Here is a 27883-nt window from a genome sequence, read left to right on the forward strand (position 1 = left end):
TATAAAAACAACATACAAATTATTAACCTGGGAAAAACACTAATGAGATAATTTTTAAAATCTGTTCTTTTGAAAGCTAGTAACTGGGCAAGCCTCTAGAAAGTTTGATCAAGATAGACACATATATATACTTGATTAATGAATTATTCATATAATGGAATACTACTATACAGCAACTAGACTGAGTGAATTGGGCCTACATGTATCAGTTTACAGAAATCACAAAAACATATGTTAAGGAAAAGAATAAGATGCTGAATGATAAAAATTTCTGTAGTCTTATTTATTCATTGAATAATGTTTTATATGTTTATATATAAAAACATATGTATATATATGTGTGTGTATGCATGAGTATGTTGTGGGTATTTATGTAATAAAATTACCTGTTAACATTTTATTTCTTAAAAAAATTGAAGCATTATGGCAGAATGTTAGCATTTAAAAATCTTTAATAAAATAATATACATATGCTTGAAGTTTCTTTTTCACTTTTCCTCTATCCCATTCCCTTCCTTCCATCTACAGAAGTATCCATTATCCTGAAGTCAGTATTGTTTTGTCTTATTTTACATTTCCAACTAGTTTTATACCTCTACATTTTGGAAAAACTCCCACTCTCACAAAGTAGTTTCTCTTTTTCCATTTTAGGAAACTATAACTCTCCTTCGACAATTTTGTTTTCTAGTAGTTTCTTTTGCATGACAAAGGAATGATTTCATTCCCTGGAAAGATGTAGCCGACCAAATGAATACTGGCATTTAGACCCAAGGCCAAAAAGAAATCAATTTCTTCCTAGCACCAGTTATGCTGTGGACATGTAAAGCATAAAAATGGAAAATAGAGTCAGCATTCATTACAGATCTTTAGAGTACTTATTGGCTCATTTGACTAGCATGGAAAGAATTATAGAGAAATATGAAAGGCATCGCCCAATGCTTTTTGAAAAAAGATGGTTTTTTATACAAATATATACTCCATCCCCCAAATTCTTACATGTTGCTTTTGTGGAATAAAGAATTGAATATATATATATATATATATATATATATATATATATATATATATATATGTATATATGTGTGTGTGTATATATATATATATATTCCATTCAATATATCATAGTAATTAATCACCATAAAGAGAATTCGTTTTCTCATAAAGGTAGCCTATGAATAGCTTTCTTTCTGGAATAAAATAAGATTTTCATCCTCAGCATCTTTGCTTTACTTTTCTTTTTTAATTAATTAATTTATTGTTTATTTATTTATTTTGGCTGCACCGGGTCTTAGTTGTGGCACACAGGCTCTTTGTTGCAACACACAGGCTCTTTGTTGCAACATGTGGACTTCTTAGTTGCAGCATGTGGACTTCTTAGTTGAGGCATGTGGACTCTTAGTTGTGGCATGCATACAGGATCTAGTTCCCCCACCAGGGATTGAACCTGGGCCCACTGCAGTGGAACGGAGCCTTACCCACTGGACCACCAGGGAAGTCCCGTTTTGCTTTACTTTTGAAAATGTTTAACCTTAATTACATGCTAAGTGCAGGCTGATTGATGATTACACAAATCTTACCAGCAATGGTAAAGACCAATATCAGAGAGTCCAATTGCCTTTTGTTCATTCTGCATTAGACAACTGGATTCTTTTATAGTTTATCAGTTCCTAGGATCTTTTCTAAAAATTAATAAATTGACTTTCTCAATGATACATTATGCTTGAGTATCCTGAGGGAAAAACTAACATTATTGACCATTTCCACATGGCAAGAATTTCCTCTGTGGGTTACAATTGACAAATTAGTTGTTTTCAGCTTTTCTTTACCTCCTATTATTTCTCTTTCAAAACTGATAAGCAACAAAGAGCTCTCTTTTCCTCAAATTCTTCTGTAACTTCTGTTCCCTGAGGAAATGATCTGTCTCTTAAGACAGCTTAAGACAGGGAGAGGGTAAAGGCAAGAAATACCTGAGGAAAAAATCAATTATTATTTCAAAGATATTTTCTACCACACTTCCTAATACCCCTTGGGAAGTGCTGGTCTAAAGAACGGACGGTTAAAAGCTGATGAATACAATGATGTGTGTGGTAGTAATGCTGTCCTGAGTTATGATTTTCATGTGTGGTAGATTACAGTAATAGCCCTCAGTAAATAATGAATAACTCATTGTCTTTGTAGTCTTTTGTGGAGTACTCTCCTACATTGACTCTTGAAAATCCTCTCGTGCTATTGGGAGCTCTTCTTCCACCATATGAAGAAGGCTGGCCAGCTTGTTGAAGACATGGGGATCAACCCAGAGCCAACAGCAACCAGCAGACACGTAAGTTAGCTCCAGTTGAGCTGCCAACTGACTGTAGGTGCATAAGTGATCTTAATTGACACCCAAACTGCCAGATGAGCCTCCACCAAAGTGTTAATATGAATCATAAGCAAATAAAATGGTTGTCTAACCCATTTTTATTGTATCAATATAAAAATGTACAATACAATACAAAAACTATAGTATAATATGGTAGAAATAGAAGATAGAAGAGATACTTTGTGGGTAGATTTTCTCAAACAGGCATATATGGGATCAAGAAAAAGAAAAACTCAAATGGGATGAGCTGGGCCCTTGGAAGGTCTTATTTTTCATTCAGTGATCTAAAGTGGTTTTCTTGGTTTAAGGTGCCTCATGTTCATTCTTCTGCCAAGAAATTCATTTATTTCTGGATAGGATCTGAGGATTTAATCCAGACTCAACAAAATCATGCAAATGTTTTGTAAAAAGAGTTCTCAAGTGAGATATTATAGGAAATAAAGAAAAAGGAAGGGTCAAGTGTAACTATGGAGATTCTAATCTTCAGTGACTTAGAAAATTGTAGACAGGTAGCCAAATAAAGCAAAAGGAAGGGTCAAGTGTGATTATGGAGATTATCATCTTCAGGGACTTAGAAAATTGTAGACAGGTAGCTGGGTGGACCCATGCTAGATGGGGCCTTGGCGTCATCCTGCAGTTGTGCCTTTTTGTAAATCACTATCACTCTCACTGGCTTGGATTCAAGAGGTTGTTTTGTTGTCACTGATGAAATAAAAAACAAACAGTTGTCTTAGTATAAGCATATTCTCAGATATTAGGCTCATCTAAATGCCTGATTAAATGGATTTTCCTAAAGATTTCCTCAAAGCAATGAGGTAAATGTCATAAAACCAAGAAATGTTAAAAATGTGAAGGGACTCATGATACATGCCCTCAGGTTCTGAATCTAAATGCTGCCTTATAAAATGGACTGCTACCAGTTAGCTGTGATTAGATAGGCTCAAATAGCACTAGCTCTAGTCTCCTGGGAACTTCTACTAGCCCTGTTCATTGCTTTTTTACAAATTTATTTTACATCCATGATCTCATTTAATCTTTACAACAATCCTTAGATTTAGACATTATTTTTATTCACATTTTAGAGATGAAGAAACTGAAACTGAGCTAGAATAACTGGCCGAAGTTAATGCAGTTGGTAAATAGAGGCACATGAGGTTATAGTCTGGAAAGGCTGTTTGACATTAAGTCAAGTCCTTGTTTTCTCAGTGGTGCTGGTTCTCTTCAACCTATTTCAAAGGCACTGGGAACCTGTGGTACCTCAGGGACCACTGACCAGAAAAAGGAGAGAGAGGGGAATAAACCAGGCAGCGCTCTGGGCCCCTCACTCTAGTTTCAGCCAGAGCACATCTGATATATATGCATCCCATTTAAAGTTTTGTTTGAAAACATTCTCAAATGCTGTATTATACCGTGATGTCTCCTAATGCTGTACTAGCAACTTCTTGAAGTCAGACCTGTCTTATCCTTTCTTTGGTTTCACAACAGTGTGAAACCTCCCCTGACCTGGAGCAGATGGAAATCATTGCCCTTGGATGTGCTTTGGGCTCCAGGACAGCACAGTCTAAGGACCTCCCATGACCCCTGGCAGCCTTGCTGTCTTTGTCATCAAAGCTAATTAAGTATTCACAGTACCTGCAGCCTTCTCACTGTTATCAGTGATATCACTGGTATCGCGACTCACTGAGCTCTCTTCAAAGAGGGAAGTGATATCTTCTCCAAATATCTTGAGGCAGTTTTCAGTGAGAAACTGTACAAAAGAAATCTGTAACACGAAAGGGCAAAAAATGGGGTGTTATTTTATGGCGTAGTTATAAATCACATTTCATATGTGATCTTGGCTCTAACAAAAATGCAGAATAATTCTGAGAAAAATTCAGACTTGATTAAAATAAATAAATAAATATATATATATATAAATATAAATATAAATATATATATATATATATATATACACACACACACTAGTTTTCTCTATGAGATAACTGATACTTTCAAGAGTACTTAGGGCACAGATTTTAAAATTCTTTTAATCAGTGGGCTAAAATTATAATTTGTGGCCAAATTTAAATAGCTAACATTTTTGTAATGATGGTTACATCCTTAAAACTAGGATAATTTTCAGGTAACCCACATAGGATATTTGGGGCAAAGATGTATATTCTCTTATTAAATTTTATTTATTTTTATTTAAGAACTTTTCCAGTTTTATTGAGATATAATTTATGTATAACATCTGAAAATTTATAAAGTATCCAATACACAAAAACTTGTGAAATTCACTTAAGAAATACCTGAAATGTGGGAAGCAGAGATTTCTGTGGAAGGAAGCAGCTGGAGAGAAAACATGTGATGTGTTTGTCTGACTGCATTGCCTTGCCTCATGCTTGCTCTGGGTAAGCTTGGGGAAGAGCTGTGTTCTTATTAGGCACGTTGTGGCTCTATTAGGATGTTCTGAAATCTTTTACTAGTTTCTTCATCCTGCAGTGGAGGCAAAATAGTAGACAAGTAATTTTCTGAATGAGCCACAACTGGCAGAGCGAGGCCAGTATGTGTGGAGCCATGGGTACTCATATTGCCCAAGCCACCTAGGATGTGCCAGCAGTGACCAGAGCAGCTAGGCGTTGTCATCATTGTGCAGTGATGCAACCATGGCTTGGAAACCTTGCCCAAGTTTACACATCCCTTAGTGATTAGGCTGAGAGTTGAACCTTGGCTCTCAGACTCCAAAGCCCAAGGTTCTTTTCTATCATATCATCATCCTACTCTCATCTCTCTACTGTTTAGTCTCCTGGATGAGAAAGGAGAAGTGACTCAGCAGCTCTCAATTTCTGGCTTAACAACCCACCTTCCCATACCCCACCAGAGTAGGACTCTGCCACTCCAGGGGAATGCAATTAAAATGTGCACTTTAAAAAACTGGTCCATCAGAGTTAATACCGCAAACTTCAGGTTCAAAGTGGGGACTCTGCCCCACAAGGCATAAAAATGAGAGATCTCATTACCTTTTTTGTGAAGTTGTTTTATAATTCTGAGCTGCCAGAATTAGGCAGGCAAACAATGCTTGGGGCTCTACACACTGATAAATTGTAAGCTGTCATCTGATTGGATGAGGAATGTTGCGTAACACTCCAAAAAGGTATCACAAGAGAACTACATTGCTTTTGGCAGCTGGTCTAAAAGACTAAAGACAGAAGAATATACTTCTAAACAAAGCAAGTCATTTTGCTTAGGAAGTGGAAAGACAAAGACAAAGAGAACAGAGTACTTTGTATACCATGTACACAGTCCACTCTCACAGAGTTCCAGGAATGAATGCATACAAAAATGTTTCATTGAATTTAATTCCTGAACCAGGTAAGAACTTCTCTGGTTAGTTATGTGTTTGACAAAGTTAAGATCATACCACTGGCAGATTGATCCTTTAGCATCTCTTTTTAGACCAATGGATTTCATCTCCAGCAGTTCCATGTATTCAGAAGGTGTAAAATGGTCAAGGATTCCATATTAATAAGATGAGGAGAAAACACGAATTCAATATCAACAGTAAGGCATGCATCTATTTTTAAACTGGCTTCCTGGGTATGATCAAGTGAAACCCTTTGACATTGGTCATTATTTTAGTGGACAAAGCTGTAAATTATAAGCTAATATTTTCCTAAGGGTATTGCATGATTACCTCTGGGTTGCAGTTATATTCTCCTCCTCATTCCCTTGATCAGTAACACCAAGCCATTTATCATAGAGACTGGCTGAAAATACACTTCCTTGGATATTTCGAAGAAAATCCTTACACAGATAAAAAATATATATTATTTTTCTGATAAATATGTTGGAGGAATTACAGAGAAAACATTTAGCTGAAAAATTCAGTTCAGTCCCCACTTCCTTCTCAACTACACAAACTGTGATCCACACAGAGCTTGGCTCTGATTATCCACAGACTTGCACATCCAGAAGCATTGCTTGGATTTTCTCTAACTAAAATTAGAAGCGTAAAATTAGAAGCATAAAAGTAGTCTAGGCTGTAGTGAGAATGACGCTAAAGCCCTGTCTATCACCTGGAACTTACTCATGTTAGCACGCTAGCACAAACTGACAAGGTCTGGTGACTCATCCTAAATCCTAAATCCTAAATCCTATTAGTTTCTTGAAAAGAAATGGACATACCCATTTTGCTTGTTTACTTTAGACACAGTGTTTGCTCTTAATTCAAGCAAAAAAAGTTCTGAAACAAAAAATAACCAAAAAACACACCTCCACATGCTCTTGCACACGTATTAAGAGAGAACTGGGCTTTCTGACTTGAGGTATGTATGGTCCTTGGGAAAAAAACTACTCTAATAATAGCTTCAGTCTTCCTTTTTTTAACTATATAAAAGTTCAGTTCTGCAGACTTTTAAGCAGTAGGTGTTAGAAATATATCAAAATCCCCAGTGGGTAACTACATGTTACCCCTTACAACTCCTTGAATGGAACACGTCCTCCCAAAAAAGGAAATTGAAAATTTGGATATATTGCAACTTCAGGCCTCTGAGTATCAGGGCTAGAGATATGCAAATGTAAGCTTCCTAAGTGGACGCCTGGAAAATTCATAACTTTAGAGGGCTGATGAACAAGTCTTAATATCATAGAATTGGGCCTATTAAAATTTATGAAGTCGTAATCTTCTGTGTAAGACTGAGGGGAAATTATTGCATTGCCTTGCTAGTTTCAAAAGCACACCTTGCTTCCACTGGTCTTAACATGTAGCCCGACTTCTCTTAATAGTAGCTTGTTCAGGAGACGCTTCTAGGCAACTGTCATGATTATAATCCAGTAAGTGTTACTTTTATTGAGCTGCTGTTTGTGCCAGGCACTCTTTTGAGTCCTGGGGACAGAGCAGTGGAGACAATGGCCAAAGTCTCAGTCCTCTCGTACCTTTACTGTGTTATTGGTATACAATATCCACTCACGATCATTAGGTTTTCACTGTGTTTCCTAAGAAGTGGCCCCAATGTACGTGGAGAGAGGAAGCACTCCAGCTTTGGCTGGTTCTGGGAGTCTGGGAGGGTGCAGCAGGGCCTTTGCCTCATGTGTACCAAACTACATGCACTTGAAGTGTGTGTCTCCTCTCTTTCCTGGACCCTGTTCTGTAGAGTCCATTGGTGAGGCTGAGTGTGGTTAGACCAGAAGATGACACGTGCAGAATATGCCAGGGGTATTTGCTGTTGGACCTCTGTTTATAGATAGTTTAATGGCAAACTCAATGTGGTACTGATGATACATTCATTTCTGATTTAGACCAACTCTCTGGTTAGTCTGACACATGGTATTATCAAAGCCAAGGTTGCAAAGTTTGATTCCCCACCAAGATCAGTCAACTTTAGGAAGAGAAAACATTGTGAATGTCTAGGAACTGTACCCATGAGTAGCTACCCTCTTGCTAGTCTGTGCTTATAACATGGAAATAGGCAAGAGCCTACTAACTTTTGCTAGAAAATCACATCAGTTCCATGTGTGCACCTTACAGAGGGCAATACTCATCTTGCTATTTGCATACCTAGTGTGCATTATTATGGTGCTAGTGTAGTAGGGGTCAACTCTAAGTCATTTCTGAACTGTTGCTATTTATCATATAATCGAATTACAATCAGACATTAATAGGGGACAAGGAAAGACCAAATGTTACTGAGTTTCTAAGATAATTTTAATAACCTGTTTACAGTCATTACTACATTAACATATTTTTGTTCAGAGCTGCTAACAAGTACCAACATGGATTGATTAAATTTTTCTGTTCTGTTATTCCCCTGGTAGAAATGTAACTAGACACTTGTGATTTAGCTGTATCATTTCAAACTCAATCTATTTTTGTATAAATCTATTGAATTTTCAGAATTCCAAACTGATTTTCACTGCTGTACCCACTTTAAAAGTCAGATTTATAAGAAGAGGCATGTGGTAGGAGCTGGTTACCATGTAACTATAACCACGGGTGGTGGGTTAAACAACAAATATCAACAAAGGATGCCAACGGTGGTAAAAGGAGGAACAAAGGGTCGAGTCATCCCTACACTAATTTTAAAGTAAAAGGCATTAAGAGACAGGGGAAGGAAGTATGATGAAGGGATCAGGTGTCCTCACTGAGCATTTTTTGATTCATCGTAAGGCAAATGTTTACTTACTGCGGTAAACTTGTGTAACTATTTCCAAAAGCTTAATATGAATTTTCTTTAATATGAACCTTGTCTTCATTAGGAAGGTGGCGAGGAAGTCATCAAAAGCAGGAAGCTTGTTTTGGTAAACACTCTGTATGTGTAAGTGTGTGTTTTGAAATTTATTATTTTTATTCTTTTGCATGGAGTGTTCAGGAATGAAGATGGGGAGGGCGTTGTGTGATGAAAAAGGAAAGTATATCTAACATTGTGGGGCTTTTAACACCCAAAGTAGCTTCCTTCAATTTTGACTTTGTCAAGTGTTTTTATATTATGCCTGTTATGGTTCTTGGGCAGTCATGATGAAGGACCAGTCATGTAGCTTCAGAGTTACTCTGTGTGTGGATAATGCTAGAACTTTCCCTACCTTTAAGATGGATGCTACCATAAGAATGGATTCATCATCCAAGTTCACTTTGTCCCCAGAGTTTAGTTTCTCCTTTAGGGCTCTGCATGATTTTATACTGGCTGATTTTCTGAATATGCCTTCTGTGAGAGGCCCTTTTTGATTGATAAAGGAAAGCATATGCTATAGGGAAGAAAAGAAAACTATGTGGCATTTCCTATCTGCAAGCCCGGAGCACAAGCTTGCCCCCTTTTTGACAGACCTGGGGTGTATGAGGGTACAGTGCTAGAGCTGGAAGGACTGAAGTCCATTTGAAATTTTTTTTCAGTGTTTCCAAATATATTTTCTACCCAACAATCCATTTTACATTCATACACTGAAACATTTTAAACACTCGTTTAATCAGATTTTCCTTTTTAGTAAATTTACACTGTTAAATCAAATTTCTCTGCTTTGAGGCCTTTGTAGAATCACCCTCTCCTCCTTCACTGTTCCTTTCTCATTATTCCCTATTATAGATGCTCTTTACGAAGTGTAGAAATCTTTTTGCCATACTAATTTCCCATTTGTTTATTCTCCTTTCAGTGACTGTATACCCCATTTCTACTTCCTGTATTTCCTGCCCTCTTTTAAAACAGGCTCAAAACCCCTCTCCTCCTTCTCTGATCAGATTCCCTTCTCATCTGTCTTTCATTTCCTTTTGCTGTGTCTTCATGTCCTCTGCTGACAGGGTAGAGAGGTAACAGGTATTGGAGTCAGGTAATCCAAGGAATCTGGAATCCGTTACGCTACTCATCTGCTATATGACTTCAGGCACAGCACATACTTTACTGAGGCTTTTTTGTTTTTCATTTATGAAGTGGGGAAGATGATAATCATAGTTACCCCCTAAATTTGCTGTGATAAGTGCAAGGACTAGGGTAGTAGCTAGCATGTAACTATCAGTAGTGTGATAAATTTCTTCACATATAGCATAAGATTCCCTGCATGTGGTATAGTGCTTGGAGAGCACTGACAATTCAGTACGCTAATTTGAGATAACACAGGTCAAACTGTGACTTTCATCTGATGCAGTCTGTCAGGATTAAATGACTCATATTTGCCAGGGGATGAGTCTTTATGCTTAAGCACTTGAATTACAAATGAAATCTATGTGAGATATTTTGAGTCATAAGATTGAGTAAACTCAGCTGAAGGAGACTTGAGACTGAGTGTGGAGTCCAAGGAAGGAGATGAGGAGAGAATATGAGGGTGAGGTGGACTCTCAGATTCATACACACGGAGCCCATTTTAATTGATCTGAGCAGGTGTAGGTGGGTCTTTGCTGAAACCAGTGGAATGGACAAGAGTATCTTTTCCTGTTGTATTTGCCTTATGACTCTGCAGTACCTAAATCAGATCTTATTCTTTGAAGTAATATTAATAAAACTCAGTCAAAGCCAGGGGCTGTCTAATGACTTCTCCACTTGAGGATAGATTTGGATGAGAACACTTGCCCTCTCAGAGCTCCCCTCCTCAGGAGGGCTACAGAAGACCAAGATGGGACCTACCAGAATCGGGGTGGGCGGGTGGTCATTATCTCACACATCCTCGAGAGAAACTCCAAAGAGCTGTTTTGGCTTTGTGGGCGGTGGAGCTGGGCACTGGTTGTCCTCACGAGTGCTGGAGCTTCACCAGAAGGCCCAGTTTTTGACTGAACTCCTCTTAACTGTCTTCTGGCCTGAACCTAAGGAAGAAGAGAGATTATTACTAATATTAGTTTAGTTCATTTAACCTGATTTCCACCATTTACATTTTACAGCATGTTCGTTGCAGTGGCTGGAAGAGAGAGAAACTGAGTCATTTCTTGTATAGAATTTCCCACATTCTGAAATTGGCTAATTGCATCCTTGTGGTGTTAATATATTCTTCTTCACCATATCCTGCAAACCAGTAGTTAAACCTAGAGGCTTGATTAGACTCAGGGCTGATTCTCCGAGTGACAGTATTCCCCAGACAGTGCTATCTACTGCCTCTGCACTGTGTCATGAGTCACTTAACCTGTATTATACAAGTTTCCTGCTGTTAAGTATTATCAGTGGATTCAGGTGTCAAATCTCATTTTAAAAGCCAAAAAGATTTGGTATTCAAATCAAGAGTTTGCAGAGTTTGGTAATCATTTACTTTTGTAGTAGGCTTCTTCCCACTCTTAGATTTCCTGTTTGGCTTTCTGAGTACCCAACCGTGGTCAACTTTTTTCCCATCAAAAGGATCTGCCTTTCATGACACATCCTGCCTGACCCCACTTTTCAGCCATCCTCTGGACCTCTCCTCTGGTAGGCCACAACCCTCAAGCAGCTCCATAGATGACTTTCTGCAGTCAGGGTCCTTGGGAAGTAGTCATTAAATGCTGGCTATATGGTAAGATGCCAGGTGGCCATCTTCCTGTAACACCCTACCCAGCTACCCAGAGATGATTTTTAACTACCCAACAGCCCCTGTCAAAGGAATGCTGACAAAGGGCTTTTCAAAAATAAGTGATCAGCAATGAAAAGCTAAGTTCAAAGTTTCTACTGCGTAGCTATGAATGTTTTCCTGATATTTGCTTAAGTAACCCGTTTAACATTTGCTTAAAAAACCTGCTTAAATAACCAACTAAAAAAAGTCAACAGAGGAGCCAAGTTGTAGAAAAATAAACAGATGGGCAACATTTTACAAAATATCCTTAAACGCCCATCCACTTGTCTTTTCTGAGACATAGTGAGTGCGTCACCATGTCCACTCATGTGGGCGAAGCACTTGTGCTGGATGAGAGAACCAGAAGGCTCCTGTTCTGCCACTTAGTTGGATAGGTTACTTAAAACTCTTTGAGCTTTGGTTTCTCAAAGTTAACATAAATGATGCTACCTACACCTCATTGGACTACATAATGTAATGTACTGCTCAACACAGACATGGCTCGTAGCAGCCTTGATAAAGGTAATCTCCCCCCTCAGAGGGCCGACGGCAGCCTAGACATCGGTCTCCCCCAACCAAAGCAGACCCCACTCCCATTCTCCATTTGATTTTGCAGCCTCCAGAAGATATGCAGTCATGAAGGAATGCCACCACTCTACCTTAGGCTCTTCCTGCCCTGACATGCATACCTCCATCATTCTAAAAGGAGAGAATGAAGAAAGCAAATACATTCTTACATCCAGGAGGAGATTCTTCTACATTAACATGTACAAATGTTTAAGATACATGTTTCTATAGGTTGAGTTGTTTTGTGCAACCTGGTTTCCCTACTCTTAACCTGATTGTATTATTTCTAAAACTATCCAAATGTATTCATTCATTGTTCAGCTTTAATAAGAATGCTCTTAAAAAGAGTGCTCTATATCCCTTGCTACAAAGCTATATATCCAGCTACTCCATGAGCATAGACAGAAAGCAAAATAGACATTGAGTCCTATACTTAATCAAAGATATTTTCAGGCTTAGTTGGACCTTTCATAATGTACATTGTTTGATATTAGAGTTCATGTTGCCTCTGTGACCATTAAAAGTGTATGCTATAGCCATGAAAAAATATGGGGACTATTAAACAAGCTAACTTTATAACCTTATCTTTCTTAAACAGTCCTGGTAAGATTTAGGTTAGTGTTTCCTCATGCTCAAATTAGGGTTTGAATATTAAAAAATAAAATTTTTGAAACTTTGTGCTTAGAGAATAATAATCATAACAATAAAAATACTTTAAGTAGAAATTCTGTTCTGGCCCAAATACTTCCCAAATTAATAACACATTTTATTCAGAGAAAGAAATATTGATGGGACAATATTGGAATGGCAGGGGAAAAAAAATTGCAAGAGGGAAGATTTTAAAAAACCCCAACTGAAAATATTCAGTCCAGTTCCAGTCGCAACCTGGGTCTGAAGCATACGTGGAAAGTGAGGTTGCTATGGGGGTAAAACTGAGAGTTCAGTTCTAACCAGAACCCCCAAGGCCACTTCAGCCTAAGCCCAGAACAGATTCCAAGTCTTGTCTAAGCCATACAGTCATCTAACCACCTCCTGTGAGGGCATGAGATGCTAGACAAAACCCTAGGATGGGGAAGATGTGTTCCCAGGCCATAAGAAGCTCATGTTCTAATAAGACACACAGATGTGTAAAGACATAATTATATGTGGGGAGAGCTCTGGGGATACAGAGAAGGGAGATGTCTACCTAGAGGAATTAAAAAAAAAAAAATAACAACTTTCCTAGAAGTGAGTTGGGTCTTGATTTCAGACCTTCGGGGTTTCTCTGAGCTTGATTCTGGGTGGGTGTTGGTGCCTGCCTATACTGCCCCCCCCACTCCTACCTGGAGAATCGGCTGTATGTCATGAGTTTGCTTTCAGGAGTAGAGACAAGAGCCAAGAGAAGACACTTGCAGGAAGGGAAGGGGCTTACCTTTCCCTGCTGATTCCTGGCTTGGATCCTGGCTGAGTGCTTGGGTTTCACGATAAACTGGGCTTGAATCTCTTGGGACTCCTGCTTCAGGAGGCAGGCCTCCTGGAGGGCGGAAGGAGAGGTGGAGTCCTACGGTCCCCGCTGCAGGAGCACAGTAGCTGGAAGTGGCTCATCTTAATTCCATAGGGATGTTCATGCCCTGTATGGAGAAAAATCTAAATGTAGATTCTGCTGATGGTGATGGGCGCGATCAAACCTACCTTACCGTGAGCAAGTGCACCACGCTGGTGTGGCTGCCGTTCTTCTGGGCCTTCTGGGTAGAGAAGGCTGTGCCCCCTGAGTGAGCATGAAGTGCACTGTCATGGGGGACACCCTACAGAAAGCAGGTGCCCAAGCAAAAGAGCAGAGAAAAATGTTTTTAGACACATTGCTTGGCTTGGATTGTATATATCCGTCAGTGCATTGCACAGTGTTGACTTTCATTATGTTTCCATCTGAGAATATTGAAGGCCTTCTAGTTTCTGCCTTGACACTCACTAGATTGTACATCTTAGGCAAAGTACTTGCCTTACGTTCCTCCTTTGAAATGCTTACCCTCACATAGACTCATAAGAATAAAAGTAAGTATAGTTATAAACATTGGTGCTTAATATATTAAAAATAATTGTACTATGTATGTTAAGAATTGCTATGATCACTGTTCTCTCACACGTCAGTTTAACAAACAGATTTTTCATTTCCTTTTGTCAGTTCAATAGCCAGAGCTGTTCCAGAGCAGTGGGGTTGTTTGCCTTTATGTTTGCCTCCCACTGCTGCCTCCCCTCTGAGGGGGGTCCTGCGAGGCAGTGATCAGAGGCAAGGCTGCATGGTGGTGGAAACCCAGAAGCAAAGTGCAAAACAGTGTTTACGGAGTGGAAAACCACACCAGAAATCACTGGGAGTTACCTGCCAAGTGATTTGTTTTACTCTTTCAGGCTTTAAATTGCTTCCTCACCATAGAACTCTCAAAGACCCTGTGCTGTGACATGGATTTCATTATTTAAGAATAGAATGAAAGTTCCTTTTCTTTCATTTCTGATTTATATTTATTATTATTATTTTTTATAAATTTATTTATTTTTGGCTGCGTTGTGTCTTCACTGCTGTGGCGAGCAGGGGCTACTCTTCGTTGCAGTGCGTGGGCTTCTCATTGTGGTGGCTTCTCTTGTTGCAGACCACCGGCTATAGGTGCATGGTCTTCAGTAGTTGTGGCTCGCGGGCTCTAGAGCGCAGGCTCAGTAGTTGTGGCGCACAGGCTTAGTTGCTCCGTGGCATGTGGGATCTTCCCAGACCAGGGGCTCAAACCCGTGTCCCCTGCATTGGCAGGCAGATTCTTAACCACTGTGCCACCAGGGAAGTCCCCTGATTTATTATTGAATATAACTTGGGGAGCTCTTGCTTTTGCTTTTCATCTGGCATAAATGCAATGTCAGTGCTTTGTTCAGAACAAGTATCACTGCGACTTACATCCTTTAAAGCAAAAGAAACTTCCATGACAGCAATAAAATACAACCAAATCACCAGGATAACCAGGAGCTAATCCATAATTGTGAATTGAGAGCATGTTAAAGGCATTCAGAATGACTGCTAAGGTATCATCATGAATGACAGGCTCTTAGGAGTCCTTAGAGCCAGCCATGGTGAGTGAAGCTGTTCGAAGCCTAAAAGTTGTCATCTATGTGGTTTTGTTTAAATTAATGCATTTTATTAAAATAAATATATTTAAGTATTCAATTTTTTTCACTTTATTGCTGACTGACTTTTACAAAGATGTCAACATTAAAAAAGAAAAACACATGAAATGGGTGAGGGGATTTTGTCCTCAGCTATGTACTTGGTGACTCCATGTATTCTAAGACTGGGACTCTACATATTGTAGAAAAAACTCAGTTGATTGGATTTTCCAGATCACTTGAAAACGTTCTTCAGATCACTTGAAAGAGTAATAGCCTCACAGGATTATTGAACAGATTAAAAAAGAAAAAAAGATACTGCATGTAAGAGGGAATGCTCTAAGTTTTCTAGCAGAAATCATTGTCACCTTTACTATATTGCAAGTTCTGCTACAGATTTTGTCCTTTCCCTTGTTTTAATCCCTCTTTTTTCACTGACTACACTGAACAGATTTGCTAATCCAAGAGTATGTATTATTATTTCTTGCTAACTTGCTACAGTAACTATTTTAGGAAAGGTGTAATCTGTTTATCAAAAACCTCAAGAGCAATGCTGGTAAACTCAGCTTGAGAAACAGCAAAGTACAGGTGGTTTAGTCAGTGAAGACTTGAAGAGTCTGAGTGTGATTATCTCATTTTCTTTATGATGCTGAGAAAAGTTGTGGGCACAGAGCAGGTATTAAATAAATGTACTTGGGTTCAGAGGCATGGCTGGATTTTAGAAGATTCTCACAAAATGGAGACTATTTAGTAGTTAGGAAATGGAACAGAGGACTTCAGGACTGGAATATGAAAAATAATGTATGAGAAAAAGATATTCCAGTTTTGTGTTGCTTTCATACCTAAGTAAGTAAGTAAAGAGTAAGTAAATAAATATCTTCAAGATAACTCTGTCAAGTGAAAAAAGCAAAGAAGCAAAATTCACATTTCTCTCCCCAACTAGACCATAAGTTGCTGAATGAAAAGATGTTATCAGTGCTTGGGATAGAGTAAGTGCTGGGAATTATTTAATAAATGAATGAATAAATATTGCATGGTATTTTCACTTTTAAGGGTATTTAAGCTTAAGACTGATCAACCATTACTTTGAGACTTTAGGGTCACAATTTTGAACCCAATCATCCCCATCTTAGGTTTTCCCTGACACTTAACCAGTGAGTAGGTATGAGGCCTCTTTCTTGCCAGAACTGACCCACAGCTGGTAATCTTTCTCAGAGCCCTTGGAGACAAAAAGAACTATGTGTCACAGCAAATCTTCCCAGTAGGTACTTGAAGAACACATTTCCTTAGCATTTCTGTACTTCCAAAAAGAAAGGATTTGGGCTAGTATAAATGCTATTTGGTCCATAGGGGTGGCTACAATTTTTGAGTTAACAGTGCTGATTTCAGTAACCCCTGTCCCTCTCACAGCCTCCAATGGACTGTCTGAGATTCTTGTCCTTTTTGATAAAGGGTGGGGATCTATGGAACCACATGCAATCAGCCCCTCACTTTGTGGGCGGCCCATGGCATAAAAAAATCATGGTAATGCTCCTTCACGCTGGAGGAGTCCTGCTTTCTGCTGTCTCCAGACTCCTTGGAGACTGTTGGCTTTTGCCTTCAAATGTCCCTGCCCAGGCAAGCATGTTGTCCAGAGAGTCACATACTCTGCCATGACTATTTCTGAGCAAATTAAAACTTGAAAGGCATCGTTAGGGACTTCCCTGGTGGTCCAGTGGTTAGCAAGCACTCCGTGCTTCTAACGCAGGGGACCCTGGTTCGATCCCTGGTCAGGGAACTGGATCCCACATGCCGCAACTAAGAGCCTGCATGCTGCAAGTAAGATTCCCGCATGCCACAACTAAAAAGATCCCGCGTGCTGCAACTAAAGATCCCTCATGCTGCACCAAAGATCCCATGTGCCGTAACTAAGACCCAGTGCAGCCAAATCAATCAATAAATATTTTTTTTTAAAAAAAGAAAGGCATCATTAGCTCAGCAACCATGAGCAAAAGGAGAAAAATGCCCAAGAGGCCTTGAGTAGATGGCAGAGTTAATTCAGCCCACTGGCTTTGATGCAGACAAGCGCCACTCAAGGGAAAGAAGGGACAAGGACTCTAACCTAGCGATTAAGTCAGATGCAGAAAACCATTAACTCCCAGCAGAATCACTGCCTAGGAATACTGGATATCCCATTTGAAACAAGTCTAAATTATAAAGACTGCTGAATTAAAGAGACCTCCAGGAGAGGAAATGTTTGAAATAGAGTTGTTGGTGATAGGTACCATGTATGCTTGCCCTTGACTCCTGATTACAAATCATGGCCTTGCTGTGAAAGAGGCAGGGTCCCGGTATGGAAGCAGTCTCACTCACAGACACACACACACACACACAGCTAAATCTGCTCAAAATTGTATTGCAAATAAGAAGTGAGAGCTAATAAAAATCTTTTCTTTTAAGGTAAAGATTGGAAAAACTATGTTGGAATCCCTTAAATCAGGAACACATGTATAGGCATATAACCCCAATTCTTCATTAAAATAGAAGTTTTTTCTTGTCTGGTGAGATTGATCACTTTAAGCAAAGGAAAATTACAAAATGAAATAAAATGAGCTCTAACATTAATCTCCCCAACCTTATCCCTAAAACCATTTTCTTCTAAGATTTAATTCTTATTCAGGACATATATATCAAATAGGTTAGAAATCAATGCAGAGGGGTGCTTTACTCAGTGCATATAAATTCAATTTTATTTAAAATGTATTATTAAATTCAATTTTTACAGAAATCATCATTGATTTCTTATACCAAATTCTGGCTGACCTGAGTTATTAAGGGGCTTTATTATACCATTGAGTCAGACAAAACTTAAATACAAATATTGTCATTATGTCATATCACAATATCAAGACATTTTCACATTTATAAATATATATATATTCACATATATATCTACTTATATATATAAATTTTATATATTTATATATAATTTTATATAGGGAGCCATGCTTTACACGTGCTTTCTTCAGTTCTGTCCATCTGAATGTCCCTTTCCCTCTCTTTTCCCTTATGCACCCTCATCCCCAAACATAGCCATCTCTTTCACCAAAAAATTTTCAACAAGCCATAACAGTCCTATCAAAACATAAAGGAGAACAGACACTTGAAAGCAAAACAAGATGAAAGTGATGTGTACACAAATGCCCCCAGATCCATGGTTTTATTCAGAACTTGTCTTCTTTACCAGTTCACAAGAGGCATTAGCTATCTCATTCTCAGGACCTGCATCAAGGGGATGTAGCTTCTAGCCAGGTGGTCTTTATGTCAAATTTACAACAAAAGATATCATTTAGGATTTCTCATGCTGAGATTGAGTCCTCAGGTGGCAGTCAGGGTAAATGGGGATGGGATGGGAGGAATCAGGAAAGAAGATACAGAAAGAACAGTCCAATAGAGGAGGAAATATTTAGAATCTTATAAATATTTTACTCTCTAGGTATATAATATATACAGTAAAGTGCATGTTTTCATAGCACTCTACAATTATAGCCCGATTTCATTATGCTATGACTTACAATTCACACAGAATTTAAAATGGGAATACAACACTCATGTATAGGCTAATAACAGAGCTTTGCTGCCTTCAACTTCTGAATTTAGGGGCACCAAATATGACTTACATATCTGTAATAATCAGCTGTCTTATGATGGTAGGTACATCACACACACACACACACACACACACACAAACACATGAATCTCAAAAATCAAAGTTGGTTTTTAACTAAAAATAACTTGCAGGTAACTTACAGTTATTCCTAGCTTTGAAAGTGACATGTTGATAACATTATTCACTGTGTCTGAATTTGTGACTGTTATAGTTACAGACTGCAAAAAAGAAGCAAGAAAAATTGCTATAAATTAAAAAAATTTAAACAGGTGAATAAATAATTATTGTTAAATTATTATCCATATTCTAAAGGCAAAGCTTGTATTCAGGTAATGACAAAGTAAAGCACATGTAGAACACAAACCCCTAATTATAGTTTATTTCCATTCCTTTATATAACATGAAGCTAGTAGAAAGCATTTCAGTAAAACAGGAAGGATTTGTGGCACACAAAATATAACAGCTTGGGACTTCCCTGGTGGTGCAGTGGTTAAAAATCCGCCTGCCAATGCAGGGGACACAGGTTCGAGCCCTGGTCTGGGAAGATCCCACATGCCACGTAGCAACTAAGCCCGTGCACCACAACTACTGAGCCTGCGTGTCACAACTACTGAGCTGCGTGCCACAACTACTGGAGCCCGCGCGCCTAGACCCCATGCTCCGCAACAAGAGAAGCCACCACAATGATAAGCTCGTGCACCGCAGCGAAGAGTAGCGCTGCAACTAGAGAAAGCCCAGGCACAGCAACGAGGACCCAATGCAGCCAAAAAAAGAAAAAAAAAAAAAAAAATATATATATAAATATATAAATATATATATATATATATATATATATATATATATATATATATATATATATATATATATATATATAAATAAAACACAGCTCAAGCAAGAAAGAGATAGACTGAGAATTCTGAGAGGGCAAATGGGCTGGTCATCAGCACCTTAATGCTTTTTCCATATTGGAGGAGGGATACTTTAAAAAGAAGGAGCTGGACTCTCTTCTCTCTTCCTAAGTTGTGTTTTTATAGTATGGCTTTATTTCTTTGCAATTATGTAGTCAGTTAATTTCAGCATTTTCCCCTATGTCTGTGTAGTTGAAGATTTCTTTGAAACACAATTATCAGATAAAATTATTTTTCTACATAGTAATTCTAAAGGCATTATCAAGCTACAACTATATGGCAAATGGGAAAGATAGACACATATCTGCTGGATTTTATAGATTTTTTTTTCTGATGTAGATATCTATGTGTATTGACACCCAAGGTACTGTGCGGAAACTTCCAAATACACTGACCTGGAAAAAGTCATTTGAATAATTCTCTTCTTAGTGAAATACAGTGCCAAGATTATCCACTCCCTTGAAACCAAACCAAGGAGTTATCCAAAAGTCCAGAGCATGGTTTCGACTCTCCTGTAACATTGAGCACTTACCATATGCCAAGCACTGTTCTAAATATTTTATAAACATTATTTCATTTAATTGTAAACTACATCAGGTAGTCTTTATTAGCCCCATTTTACAGATGAGGAAACTCACAGAGTTTTCTGTTGCCAAAAGCAACAGAAACAGGGTTTGAACTCAGACAACCTAACTCATGAGCCTGTGCTCATAACCACTTGGCCTCCATGGGTGTTGACCTGTAGCTCCCTGAAGAACCCTCCTCCTCTTTCCTATCCTGAGCCTCATCTCGTCCCGCAGAGCCACCAGGCTTTCTGATGGGATTATTCTTTTATTTTTGGAGTGAGATGATAAATCTCATGATACTACACCAACAAAGCTAGATGCTAGCTTGGAAATGTTCAAACTGTATCACAACAAAGCTTTATACTACAGTGGATTCTCCTAGGGTCTCACGGTGTTTCTTCACACTCAGTCACAACTCAGTGAGATTTTCTCAGTAGAAGTTAGAAAGAACGAACCTAATGTAAACTGACTTGAGGAGAAGGGAGAGGAGGGCTGCAGTTTTAATTTCTATTGTGTATCCTTTACTATGGATACCCCTCTCCTTTCCTTTACCTCAGTCTTATGCTAGGGGGTAAGCCCCAATGGTCTGTGAAATTTATAGGATTCTAGGGAGATTTCTCCTAACACAGGGGTGTTCCCTTAGATGCTTAGGAGGAGTGGTTGTGGTATATTCTGTAAGTATCTGTCATCTCACCGATAAGTTAATAGTAATCGTCATCTTTTGACCTAAATAAAATTCATTTTTCATTGTTTCGGTATTCTTCAATAACTAAATATGAGAGGATAGTGATGTCTAAAGACAGTGAACTGGGTACAGTCCCTTCCCATTTGTAAATTCTTCATGGGCCTCTACTAGTATTAATATCTTAATATTTATAAAGCAGATCCTGTTCTAAAAACAAAAGTAATAATTTTATTTGAAAAGTAACTTACTAAGCATTCTAATGAATATCAAAAGTGATAGTGAAGGTTTCATCTGAGTTTAATTCTTGAGAACAGAAGTTTCTAATGTATGTAGTACAAAAGAAAATGACAAAAATCTCAAAATAATTTTCACTGAATATTAACATCCCACACAACTGGAGAAATATAATTTCTTTGGCAAGAAATAAACATTTACGCTTATTATTACATACAAGCTAAAATTTACTTACTCTGACCAAATACATAGGTAGCAGTTAGTCAACTATTTATTCCATTTGTGTTGATTTCTATAGCATCAACCTAGAGATGAGTTTTCAACTGAAGTCTGAAGATGAGCTGAGGTAGAAGGGAACTTCAGCCCCCCCACCCCTTTTTATGGCTAAGTGGAAAAACTAGGTGCTAAACTCAGATTATTAATTTGCACAGACTGATTCAGGGCATAACATAATCCTCCATCAAGGATGAGGCATAGTCAGCTCTACCCACCACCAGAGCCTCCCATCAAGCCTCTTAGATAGCCTCAACCACCAGAGGGCAGACAACAGAAGCAAGAAAAACTACAGTCCTGCAGCCTGTGGACCAAAAACCACAGTTACAGAAAGATAGACAAGATGAAAAGGCAGAGGGCTATGTACCAGATGAAGGAACAAGAAAAAACCCCAGAAAAACAACTAAATGAAGTGGAGATAGGCAACCTTCCAGAAAAAGAATTCAGAATAATGATAGTGAAGATGATCCAGGACCTCGGAATAAGAATGGAGGCAAAGATTGAGAAGATGCAAGAAATGATTAACAAAGACCTAGAAGAATTAAAGAACAAACAAACAGAGATGACCAATACAATAACTGAAATGAAAACTACACTAGAAGGAATCAATAGCAGAATAACAGAGGCAGAAGAACGGATAAGTGACCTGGAAGACAGAATGGTGGAATTCACTGCTGCGGAACAGACTAAAGAAAACAGAATGAAAAGAAATGAAGACAGCCTAAGAGACCTCTGGGACAACATTAAACGCAACAACATTCGCATTATAGGGGTCCCAGAAGATGAAGAGAGAGAGAAAGGACCAGAGAAAATATTTGAAGAGATTATAGTCGAAAACTTCCCTAACATGGGAAAGGAAATAGCCACCCAAGTCCAGGAAGCGCAGAGAGTCCCATACAGGATAAACCCAAGGAGAAACACGCCGAGACACATAGTAATCAAAGTGGCAAAAATTAAACACAAAGAAAAAGTATTGAAAGCAGCAAGGTAAAAACGACAAATAACATACAAGGGAACTCCCAAAATGTTAACAGCTGATTTCTCAGCAGAAACTCTGCAAGCCAGAAGGGAGTGGCATGATATACTTAAAGTGATGAAAGGGAAGAACCCACAACCAAGATTACTCTACCCGGCAAGGATCTCATTTAGATTTGATGGAGAAATCAACAGCTTTACAGACAAGCAAAAGCTAAGAGAATTCAGCACCACCAAACCAGCTCTACAACAAATGCTAAAGGAACTTCTCTAAGTGGGAAACACAAGAGAAGTAAAGGACCTACAAAAACAAACCCAAAACAATTAAGAAAATGGTCATAGGAACATACATATCGATAATTACCTTAAACGTGAATGGATTAAATGCCCCAAACAAAAGACATAGACTGGCTGAATGGATACAAAAACAAGACCCATATATATGCTGTCTACAAGAGACCCACTTTAGACCTAGGGACACATACAGACTGAAAGTGAGGGGATGGAAAAAGATATTCCGTGCAAATGGAAATCAAAAGAAAGCTGGAGTAGCTATACTCATATCAGATAAAATAGACTTTAAAATAAAGAATGTTACAAGAGACAAGGAAGGACACTACATAATGATCCAGGGATCAATCCAAGAAGAAGATATAACAATTATAAATATATATGCACCCAACATAGGAGCACCTCAATACATAAGGCAACTGCTAACAGCTATAAAAGAGGAAATCGACAGTAACACAGTAATAGTGGGGGATTTTAACACCTCACTTACACCAATGGACAGATCATCCAAAATGAAAATAAATAAGGAAACAGAAGCTTTAAATGACACAATAGACCAGATAGATTTAATTGATATATATAGGACATTCCATCCAAAAACAGCAGATTACACGTTTTTCTCAAGTGCGTACGGAACATTCTCCAGGATAGATCACATCTTGGGTCACAAATCAAGCCTCAGTAAATTTAAGAAAATTGAAATCATATCAAGCATCTTTTCTGACCACAACGCTATGAGATTAGAAATGAATTACAGGGAAAAAAACGTAAAAAAGACAAACACATGGAGGCTAAACAATACGTTACTAAATAACCAAGAGATCACTGAAGAAATCAAAGAGGAAATCAAAAAATACCTAGAGACAAATGACAATGAAAACATGACGACCCAAAACCTATGGGATGCAGCGAAAGCAGTTCTAAGAGGGAAGTTTATAGCTATACAAGCCTACCTAAAGAAACAAGAAAAATCTCAATCTAACCTTACACCTAAAGAAACTAGAGAAAGAAGAACAAACAAAACCCAAAGTTAGCAGAAGGAAAGAAATCATAAAGATCAGAGCAGAAATAAATGAAATAGAAACAAACAATAGCAAAGATCAATAAAACTAAAAGTTGGTTCTTTGAGAAGATAAACAAAGTTGATAAGCCATTAGCCAGACTCATCAAGAAAAAGAGGGAGAGGACTCAAATCAATAAAATCAGAAATGAAAAAGGAGAAGTTACAACAGACACTGCAGAAATACAAAGCATCCTAAGAGACTACTACAAGCAACTTTATGCCAATAAAATGGACAACCTGGAAGAAATGGACAAATTTTTAGAAAGGTATAACCTTCCAAGACTGAACCAGGAAGAAACAGAAAATATGAACAGACCAATCACAAGTAATGAAATTGAAACTGTGATTAAAAATCTTCCAACAAACAAAAGTCCAGGACCAGATGGCTTCACGGGTGAATTCTATCAAACATTTAGAGAAGAGCTAACACCTATCCTTCTCAAACTCTTCCAAAAAATTGCAGAGGAAGGAACACTCCCAAACTCATTCTATGAGGCCACCATCACCCTGATACCAAAACCAGACAAAGACACTGCAAAAAAAGAAAATTACAGACCAATATCACTGATGAATATAGATGCAAAAATCCTCAACAAAATACTAGCAAACAGAATCCAACCACACATTAAAAGGATCATACACCACTATCAAGTGGGATTTATCCCAGGGATGCAAGGATTCTTCAATATACGCAAAACAATCAATGTGATACGCCATATTAACAAATTGAAGAATAAAAACCATATGATCATCTCAATAGATGCAGAAAAAGCTTTCGATAAAATTCAACACCCATTTATGATAAAAACTCTCCAGAAAGTGGGCATAGAGGGAACCTACCTCAACATAATAAAGGCCATAAAAAAAAAAAAAAGGATGAGGCATGACAGAGAAGAGATATCACAGGAGGCTATTTCTTTTTAATTGTTGTTTCTTTCTGGAAAAAGAAAAAACAAATTTTTCATATTAATAATGATCATGAATATACCTAAATGTTATTATGGGAATGGTCTTGTAGGTGGTTTTCTAAAAATTGTGGTGAAAACTCATACAAGGTGGCAGCACTCAGTACTGCTAGTCATTGCCGTGGAAGAACTGTGTCTCCCCCTCTCCCTGCTGACACCTTCATACACCGAAGCCCTCACTGCCAATACGACTGTATTTGGAGATAGAGCTTTTAGGATGTAATTAAGGCTTATGAGGTCATAAGGGTAAGATTCTAATCCAGTAGGATTGGTGGGCTTGTTTCAGGAGGGAGAGAGATTTCTTTCTCTCTCCCCACATTCACGTAGTTAGGAAACGCCACATGAACATACAGTGAGAAGACAGCCATCTGCAAGCCAGGAAGAGAGCTCTCACTAGAACCTCACCATACTGGTACCTGATCTCGGATTTCCAGCCACCAGAACTATAAGGAAATACATTTCTGTTGTTTAAGCCACCAAGTCTATGGTATTGGTTGCATTTGTATCCAGGGTTGAGAGGAAAGTGCACCCAGTTGATTCTGTCTCCAACATACATTCCAAATCTGTCTGGCTGAATCTTTCATTTTCACTGCCAACCCCCAAATGGAGCCCTTGTTACTATTCATCGGGACTGTTGCCTCCCCTAACTAGTCACTCTTGCTTACCCAAAAATCCATCATCTACCAATAGTCAGAAAATTTTGCTAAAAATATAAACCAGATATGGTTACTGTCCTAGTTAAACACCCTTCAGCATAGTATTTCAGCCCCTTACTATGGCCTGTGGAGACCCTGTGTGGCTGGACCCCTGACTCCAGTATCATATCTAATATTGTGCCCCCCACCTTAGGCTCCAGTCACACTGGCTTTCCCTGAACTCCTCCCTCCAGGGGGCTAAGCTGCACCCACTTACGCCTGCTGCTTCCTCAGCCTAGAAGGCCCGGCCGCCCTGGCTAGAAACGGTGGCTGCTTCTCCCCCCACAGGTCCACCCTGAGAGGCCCTCCTGGTCAACCCCTCTGTAATATGCTCCCATCTTCTACATGGTCCTGGTCAACCCCTCTGTAATATGCTCCCATCTTCTGCATGGTCCTGGTCAACCCCTCTGTAATATGCTCCCATCTTCTACATGGTCCTGGACAACCCCTCTGTAATATGGTCCCATCTTCTGCATGGTCCTGGTCAACCCCTCTGTAATATGCTCCCATCTTCTGCATGGTCCTGGTCAACCCCTCTGTAATATGCTCCCATCTTCTGCATGGTCCTGGTCAACCCCTCTGTAATATGCTCCCATCTTCTACATGGTCCTGGTCAACCCCTCTGTAATATGCTCCCATCTTCTACATGGTCCTGGTCAACCCCTCTGTAATATGCTCCCATCTTCTGCATGGCCCTGGTCAACCCCTCTGTAATATGTTCCCATCTTCTGCATGGTCCTGGACAACCCCTCTGTAATATGGTCCCATCTTCTGCATGGTCCTGGTCAACCCCTCTGTAATATGCTCCCATCTTCTACATGGTCCTGGTCAACCCCTCTGTAATATGGTCCCATCTTCTACATGGTCCTGGTCAACCCCTCTGTAATATGGTCCCATCTTCTACATGGTCCTGGTCAACCCCTCTGTAATATGCTCCTATCTTCTTCATGGTCCTGGTCAACCCCTCTGTAATATGCTCCCATCTTCTGCATGGTCCTGGACAACCCCTCTGTAATATGCTCCCATCTTCTGCATGGTCCTGGTCAACCCCTCTGTAATATGCTCCCATCTTCTACATGGTCCTGGTCAACCCCTCTGTAATATGCTCCCATCTTCTACATGGTACCCTAGCGACTTTGTATCAGAAGCACTAATCACAATCTGTAATCTCCCCCTCTTATTTTTATCACCTGTCTGTAAGCCCCAGGCAAGAGAGACACTGCCTGTCATATTTTCTTACAGTAAGGGTTAGCAAACGTGGAACTGTAGGATAAGCGGGAGAGCAGGTAATGTATATGCACTTGGTATTAGACATAAGCATCAAATCACTGAATAAGGAGAGGGGCCGCTTCTGCCTTCTCCAGCCTCTTTTGAGTTCTGCGGGGCTCTGGATCAGCAGGGTATGATTGGCTCCCTCAGATGATGTAGTATTCTCACTGTGGGTGTCCACCTCAACGGAAGGGCTTCTCCTGCAAAACCTCAAACACCACAGAACAGCTAGTCTCTGGTCAAATATATGATGGAGTTTATGTTAAATGTCAAGGTGGACACAACTCTAAACATTAGCCTCAATCTCCCAAATAGGGCTTCACAGCTCAAATTCAGGAGTCAGTAAGTTATTGAAAGTTACTGAAAGAAATTAGGTTACTTAGGGAGTTGATATGGGCAGAGAACTGTTTCAGGAACAAAGCCTGGCACACGTGGACTCTTAGAGGTGGGGAAACGGGGAAAGCAGCAAAGCCGGGCACAAACTGTTAGGAAGAGGAGAACCGAGGGGCCAAAGGTAGAGAGGATTACAAGATGGTAAAAACCAACAACAGCAACAAAAAACAGCCAACAACCACCCAAAATAGGACCATTTGTGGCCTAATATAGATAAAATAAAATGATATGGAGATTTGCAAAGACGTAACTACAATTTGGTGTCATGTTAACATAAAAGTTTAGATAACAGAGGATTCTGGAAAATTGACCCCAATCTTATCTAAATCCATATTCAGATTTTGGGGAAAATTCTCAAAGATCAGCAAATAATACTGGAAACATCAAAAAGTTTCTACATACAAAGCAGTGCTTAGCTATTATTTGGTTGAGCTATGACTAAGCTCTAACAGAACTCTCTGGTCATAATAGGTAAAACAACTAAACTGAACAGAACATAAAGACTCTGATAGATAGAGCAGAAGTTTTCATAGTTCTACAGAAAATTCTCCCCTGTGGAGCCAAAAAAGTGTTCCCCCCATACCCTCTCTGCCCCGAGAATGTAAAGCCGCTCACCTGTGTTCAGCAGCACTGAATCTTATGAACACCAGCAGCTTTTCAGGAAACCAGTGCTGAAGTTAAAAATTAGCTCACATGTCTTAGAGGAAATAAAACAAAACACCTCCTGTAACCAACAGTCTGTTTTGATGGTCAAAAATAGTATATTAAAAGGCTACCTGATGCGGTGAAGCCTTGAATGACCACCAGAAAGCTCCAAGTGCTCTTTGATTGACATAAACATCCTTTTTTCTCCAGTTCTTGGCACTGAAATTTGAGGATGTCTACAGCACTT

General features: G+C 39.0%; 1 pseudogene; it reads right to left on the minus strand.

Annotated features, from left to right (window-relative positions):
• Positions 1 to 2930: 2930 nt before the first annotated feature.
• Positions 2931 to 20866, minus strand: LOC132366277 (rho GTPase-activating protein 20-like; annotated as a pseudogene).
• Between the last annotated feature and the right edge of the window lie 7017 nt (positions 20867 to 27883).

Source organism: Balaenoptera ricei, chromosome 5 (assembly GCF_028023285.1).
Source record: "Balaenoptera ricei isolate mBalRic1 chromosome 5, mBalRic1.hap2, whole genome shotgun sequence".
Classification (NCBI taxonomy): Eukaryota; Metazoa; Chordata; class Mammalia; order Artiodactyla; family Balaenopteridae; genus Balaenoptera; species Balaenoptera ricei.